This window comes from Haematobia irritans, chromosome 3, assembly GCF_050003625.1.
Source record: "Haematobia irritans isolate KBUSLIRL chromosome 3, ASM5000362v1, whole genome shotgun sequence".
In the NCBI taxonomy this organism is placed as follows: Eukaryota; Metazoa; Arthropoda; class Insecta; order Diptera; family Muscidae; genus Haematobia; species Haematobia irritans.
In genome coordinates, this window is record NC_134399.1 from 88,457,014 (window position 1) to 88,464,707 (window position 7,694).

The 7,694-nt window shown below is 33.3% G+C and overlaps 1 long non-coding RNA gene across 1 annotated transcript; it reads left to right on the forward strand.

Moving 5' to 3' along the window:
* Positions 1–207: 207 nt before the first annotated feature.
* On the forward strand, positions 208–1,299 carry LOC142230330 (uncharacterized). Its single transcript, XR_012720656.1, has 3 exons — positions 208–520; positions 586–691; positions 757–1,299. It is a non-coding gene; the product is annotated as an uncharacterized LOC142230330 (long non-coding RNA).
* The last annotated feature ends 6,395 nt before the right edge of the window (positions 1,300–7,694 follow it).

Sequence of the window (7,694 nt, forward strand, 5' to 3'; positions counted from 1 at the left end):
TTCTGTATAAATTAATTTAGCCTGGATAATTATGTTTCGCCACAAAATCATTAAAATGTTGAAACTTTATTTTTATTAAGATCAACCGGTTATAATTCGATCTTCATCACTACGATGAAAATGACAAGATGTAACGACATGTGTTGCCACCTTATCACTAAAAACGCATGATAACTATAATACCCAATAAACACAGGATGAGCGTTTTTCAAATGCAACAACTTTTCAGTTTGAGTGTAAATATAATTTTCAACATAAATTCAACTTGACTTGAAATAGCTCATCTTCAATACATCTTCAAATTGTTTGCGAATTACTTCCAATTTGCCAAACTGTTGACGAAATCTTTGAAAAGGTGTTGAAGATAATATGAGAAAACTTTGACAAAACACTACCCTAAAATGCAACGAAAAAACCATGTGGTTTTCAATACTTATTTGTGCAACGAAGTTCGTGGTCAATTGCAAGAAATAAAAAAATGGAAAATTTAAGCAAATAACCAAATAGTTTATAAAAATAGGTAAGTGAAAATAAAAAAATGAAATCAAACTTTAAGGAAGTCACTAAATGTATATCTCTTTGCAGAAAACTAAAATTATGGATTGTACGTTCTTGAAAACATTAAAAAGCTGACCAATGAAAAAATGGTGGACAATTAACTGGAACTGTTTCAAATAGTTTATAATAATTGGTACGTCAATATGAAAAATTAAATCAACACTTTAAAGAAGTCACTAAATTTAAATCTCTTTCCAGAAAACTAAAATCTTTGGATGCTACATCCTTGCAAACAATAAGAAGCTGACCAATGAAAAATGAGTGGCTTATCGACAAGAAAAAGTTTCCAGAAACGTTACAAGTGCAACCAATTAAAATTGTTAAAAACAACAAATTGTTGAAATCAACAACTTCTGGATGAAAATGTGCATCACTTCGTCAGTTTAATTCATATGCTATTATCAGTTTAAAATGGATATTTTGTGAATTCCTTCTGCTGGAAATCAATTCTAACACGCGGTCCAGTACGTTCCTAATTTCAATTTGCCCGCATGTTAATAAATTTTAATGCTGTTTTATGACAGCAAAAGGAAGGAAATCGAATTATCAATGCAAAAGTGTTTACTAATAATGTTGAAGATATTTAAAGTTTTGTTGTGTTTTTTTTTTTTGTTCTTATTTGTTGATATGTTTAATAAGATTATTATTTATCAAATGGTATTGTAGTGTATTATGTAGTGTAGTGTATTATTATATATTTTATTTTGATGAAAATGAATAAATTATACAAAATTCATAGAATTTTGGCTTTGACTTTCAATTTGAAGTGGGGATATCATTCATACAAATTTAGGTTGAAAAGTATTTGCAACGATGTTAATTTTGAATTTGACTCGCATCGAAAATTGTTTGACAAATTATTGAGTAGCGATGCATTTCAATTTAAGGATAACACTTGAGATATTATTGCTAATGTGTTGAATTTCACTGTTGAGGGTAATGTCTGTTTTTTGTTGAGAACGCGATTTTCTCAACATTTTCTCAATTTGAATATTACCCTAATCCTTTGAAAAAATGTTTGAAAAATTGTTGAAATTTTGCATTTTTCAAAGGTTTGTGTTTATTGGGTAGTGTTATTAATGATTAATGAATACCTATTTTTATATAAGGCTTATAGAATAAAAAGAGCGTAATAGCTATCACTGGTTTAGAGTGCACGTTAATGATTTTTTATGAATAAGGCCGTAAGTATATGACCTCCAACAACCATGTAAAAATTTGTCCATATCGGTCCATAAAAATATATAGCCCCCATATATACCGATTCCCAGATTTGGCTTTCAGAGCCTCTTGAAGGAGCAAATTTCATCCGATCAGGTTCAAATTTGGCGTTTTGTAACAACCATGCAAACTTGGTCCATATCGGTCCATAATTATATATAACCACCATATAAACCGACCCCAGATTTAAACTCGGAGCCTCTTGGAGGAGCAAATTCCACACGATTCGGTTGAAATTTTGTATGTTGTGTTCGTATATGGCCTCCAACAACCATGAAAAAATTGGTCGTATCGGTGCATAATTATATATATCCGCCGTATAAACCGATGCCCAGATTTGACTCCAGAGCCTCTTGGAGGAGCACATTTCATCCGATCCGGTTGAAATTTAGAACGTGGTCTCTATATGCTCTCTAACAACCATTCAAAAATTGGTCCATATCGGTCCTTAAAGGCCAGTATCAAGTTAGCATATGGATCTATAAATCGAAAAATCGATTATTCGAATTTTGGCATAAAAATCTAGAAAAATCGAAATCGATTATTAACATAAAAATAATCGCAAAATCGATTTTATATTTTCAACTATTTCTTAACTTTGACTATCAAAAACCGATTTAAATGTTTTCTGTTTTCATATTCATTGGTTTCGTGGGGAAAAGCGCACATATTTTTTATACCCTCCATCATAGGATGGGGGTATATTAACTTTGTCATTCCGTTTGTAACACATCGAAATATTGCTCTAAGACCCCATAAAGTATATATATTCTGGGTCGTGGTGAAATACTGAGTCGATCTAAGCATGTCCGTCCGTCCGTCCGTCCGTCCGTCCGTCTGTTGAAATCACGATAACTTCCGAACGAAACAAGCTATCGACTTGAAACTTGGCACAAGTAGTTGTTATCGATGTAGGTCGGATGGTATTGAAAATGGGCCATATCGGTCCACTTTTACGTATAGCCCCCATATAAAGGGACCCTCAGATTTGGCTTGTGGAGCCTCTAACAGAAGCATATTTCATCCGATCCCGCTGAAATTTGGTATATGGTGTTGGTATATGGTCTCCAACAAACATGCAAAAATTGGTCCACATCGGTCCATAATTATATATAGCCCCCATATAAACCGATCCCCAGATTTGGCTTGCGGAGCCTAAAAGAGAAGCAAATTTCATCCGATCCGGCTGAAATTTGGTACATGGTGTTGGTATATGGTCTCTAACAACCATGCAAAAATTGGTTTACATCGGTCCATAATTATATATAGCCCCCATATAAACCGATCCCCAGATTTGGCTTGCGGAGCCTCAAAGAGAAGAAAATTTCATCCGATCCGGCTGAAATTTGGTACATGGTGTTGGTATATGGTCTCTAACAATCATGCAAAAATTGGTCCACATCGGTCCATAATTATATATAGCCCCCATATAAACCGATCCCCAGATTTGGCTTGCGGAGCCTCAAAGAGAAGCAAATTTCATCCGATCCGGCTGAAATTTGGTACATGATGTTGGTATATGGTCTCTAATAACCATGCAAAGATTGGTCCACATCGGTCCATAATTATATATAGACCCCATATAAACCGATCTCCAGATTTGGCTTGCGGAGCCTCAAAGAGATGCAAATTTCATCCGATCCGCCTGAAATTTGGTACATGATATTGGTATATGGTCTCTAACAACCATGCAAAAATTGGTCCACATCGGTTCATAATTATATATAGCCCCCATATAAACCGATCCCCATATTTGGCTTGCGAAGTCTCCAAGAGAAGCAAATTTCATCCAAACCGGTTGTAATTTGGAACATGGTGTTAGTATATGATCTTTAACAACCGTGCCAGAATTGGCCCATATCGGTCCATAATTATATATAGCCCCCATATAAACATTCTCCAGATTTGACCTCCGGAGCCTCTTGGAGGAGTTAAATTCCGATCCGGTTCAAATTAGGCACGTGTTGTTAGTATATGGTCGCTAACAACCATACCAAAATTGGTCCAATCACACAAAAATTGGTCCATATCGGTTCATAATCATGGTTGCCACTAGAGCCAAAAATAATCTACCAAAATTTTGTTTCTATAGAAAATTTTGTCAAAATTTTATTTCTATAGAAAATTTTGTCAAAATTTTATTTCTAGAGAAAATTTTGTTAAAATTTAATTCGGTTCATAATAAAATTTTCATCATTGTCACAATTTTATTTCTATAGAAAATTTTGTGAAAACTTTATTCCTATAGAAAATGTTGTTAAAATTTTATTTCTGTAGAAAATGTTGTCAAAATTTTATGCCTACTTTGTCAAACTGAATTATATACGTATTGGATCGATCTTTTTTGATTTAATATATACCACGTATGGACTTACATACAATTTAGAAGATGGTGTTAGGAGGTTTTAAGATACCTTGCCATCGGCAAGCGTTACCGCAACTTAAGTAATTCGATTGTGGATGGCAGTGTTTAGATGAAGTTTCTACACGGATGAAAAAGACTGTTTTTCATATGTTTGGCTATAAACATTATATGTTTGGAACACAAATTTTTAAACACAATATTTTTGAGTGCAAGCATATAATGTTCATAATCTAGCATAACATGTTTGGGACATATATGTTAATATGTTAGAACATATTATGTTTGGGACATAAAATGTTTGTAAATATAATATGCTTGGATGCAAACATATATTAATTTAGAAATAGCCTATAAACATATATGTGTTTAGTAGCTTGGAGCGCTATTTAACAGGGAGCGATATTGAATTAAGTTGGTGGTGGTTGCTTGTTATTACAAAATTAACATTTTATTTTTCCTTGGGCAATTGATCAGCTACTTCTTTGATCCTTACAAACTGTGTGGTCCGCTGTTCGAATCCCCGTCCGGCAAAAGGTAAAATTAAAATAAAAAAATCATACAATTGAATAATTTATTCTACAATGTTTGTATTACAGAAAACGGTGCTAAGAACTAAAAAATCTCGTGGAAGTGAGAAAGATGTGGAGGAATATACAATTGGGCAGAAACAAAATTTTGAGCATTCAGGTCGAAAACCTATGTTGTTAGCACCTATATTACCTGTTTATTTTCATAATTCATTATGATTGTAAATATATAAATAAATAAATAAAATTTTGAGCACAATATTGTTTGGGAGAATTTTTTTAAGCATATAATATTTTTGGGTGCAAAATGCTTCCAAACATATTATATGTTCACATAATAACATATTGTTTTTTGGAAGACAACATTATTGAATTTGGATGCAAAAATACAAAATGTTTGGAACTTAGACTACCCAAACATATATTGTTTAGACCAATATGCTTTCAAACATATTATATATTGGAAGAGATCAAACATATAAATGTTTGGGCAATAGCCAAAAATGTATATGCTTGAAGCAAAATATGTTTGGGAGTATATGTTACAGAAGCGATTTTTTGTGAGCGTGTACGCTCTATGATGGAGGGTACATAAGCTTCGGCCTGGCCGAACTTACGACCGTATATACTTGTTATTTATTCTTTTTTTTTATAATAAAATTCCAGCACCAATAAGAATAAAAGTTCTGATTTGATTAACCCTTTCACTACCGAAGTAAACCAAATCTTTTCAATTTTCTCGAATTTATACTAGTCTTTCATTATTTGGGAAAATGCCATTATCGCGCTAAATTGGCCGTTTTTCACGGTTAAGGTGGGTATTAAGTTCGAGTTTAGCCGCTAAAATCGTCATTTTTTCACGATTACTTTTCTTCAATAATCCATTTTAAGGAATAAAAACTTTGTGAAAATTTGATTTGGGCTATTCCCCATCAAGTTATAATGAAATCTGCAACAAGTACATATAATTTTATGCCTTTTTTACTGATTAAGTTTTCACTTTATTGAAAACATGAGGATTTTATCGGCAAAACTCGAACTTAATACCCACCTTTACTTTTCTTTATTCATTCATTCAAGTTATAGTAAAAATTGCAACAAGATTATATAATTTTATTCTGTTTTTGCAGATTTAGTTTTGATTCTAGCTGCTAAACTTAGTACCCACATTTACACTCCACAACATCCCAGCAAAAAAAATTGGAAGTACTTCTAAGGGCACAACTTTAAAAGCACTTCCAAAAATGTCCTCCCAAAGATGTTCTTTATTTTAACAACTCAGGAAGTTCTTTTAATTCAATTTTTTATAAATCGCTTTTTACATAATTTTTAATGGTAATTTTAACATTTTTTGTTTTAAATAGGTTAAAAACGGAGTAAGGATTAATAAGATAATTCAAATTTTTTAAATTATGTCGAAAAAAATGCTAAATCCAGTCTAGAAAATTTGCGATTAGAATGCATTAAAAATCATTGAAAATTTTAAAAATTATTTATTTATCAAAATATCACAGAATTTTTTACTTCAAATCCAAAACACTGAATTTGAATCATATCTTAGGAGGTGATGCATATTCAGTGCAACGGATGTTGAAATGGTGGACATCCGTCCTATGGAACAATCTGGTTGCTTCAACAGAAGAAAATAATCGAGAAGGTTCAGTGGTTAAAACTAGAAATGCCCATATGTAATAGGTACTTTTAGTTAATGTGGTATCACAATGGACTGAATAGTCTAAGTGAGCCTGAATCTTAATCGGGCTACCACTTTAACCTAACCTAACCATGACAAGCCCATGTTAAATTCATCGCTTCTCGCCAATTATGCACCACTTCCGGATCCAAAAAGAACATTTTCACTACTTTGGCGAAGCTTTTTTGATGGGATGAAAACCTAAGAAGAAGCATAAACAATGAAGACACGAAAAATTATTGGTGGAACCGTTTGTTTAGTAAAAATAGAAGAAAACAATAAAAATTCGCATATACATGGCAAAACAATGATTCCTGAAGTAATCCATATTTGATGTATTACAAATTATTTATGTAAATTACAAAATACTTATCGCCTAGTTTTACATTGAATGGAGGTAGAGTTTTCACAATTCTGGTTTAGATTTATATATATATCTACAAATTCCAGAGTGTAGCCAATACGATATCTTGAATATGTCTCGAACTGTTGGACACGAGCATTATCGTACGGATAAACTTATAATATGAACCAGAAAATAGCTTCATTCTTTGGTTCATACTATAACCATTTTTGCCGCCGGCTTACACTAAATTTTTGCCTCCGGTGGCGGCGCACAGGGCTTCGTAGGTTTTGTAGGTCCTTATTGATGGTCAAAAACTAAGAAAAAAAGTATTCAAAAATATTGATTGCATAGATGGGTGAAATAGCTAAATTTCCGTCATTTATGAAAGGTTTTATGATTTGAGCCAAGATTTGACCAAATTTGAAAGGAGGACCGGAACTCCTTTGTTAAGAAAATGTTCAATGTGTTTTTATACCCTCCACCATAGGATGGGGGGTATATTAACTTTGTCATTCCGTTTGTAACACATCGAAATATTGCTCTAAGACCCCATAAAGTATATATATTCTGGGTCGTGGTGAAATTCTGAGTCGATCTGAGCATGTCCGTCCGTCTGTTGAAATCACGCTAACTTCCGAACGAAACAAGCTATCGACTTGAAACTTGGCACAAGTAGTTGTTATTTATGTAGGTCGGGTGGTATTGCAAATGGGCCATATCGGTCCACTTTTACGTATAGACACATATAAACGGACCCCCAAATTTGTCTTGCGAGGCCTCTAAGAGAAGCAAATTTCATCCGATCTGGCTAAAATTTGGTACATGGTGTTAGCATATGGTCTCTAACAACCATGCAAAAATTGGTCCACATCGGTCCATAATTATATATAGCCCCCATATAAACCGATCCCCCGATTTGGCTTGCGAGGCCTCTAAGAGAAGCAAATTTCATCCGATCCGGCTGAGATTTGGTACATGGTGTTA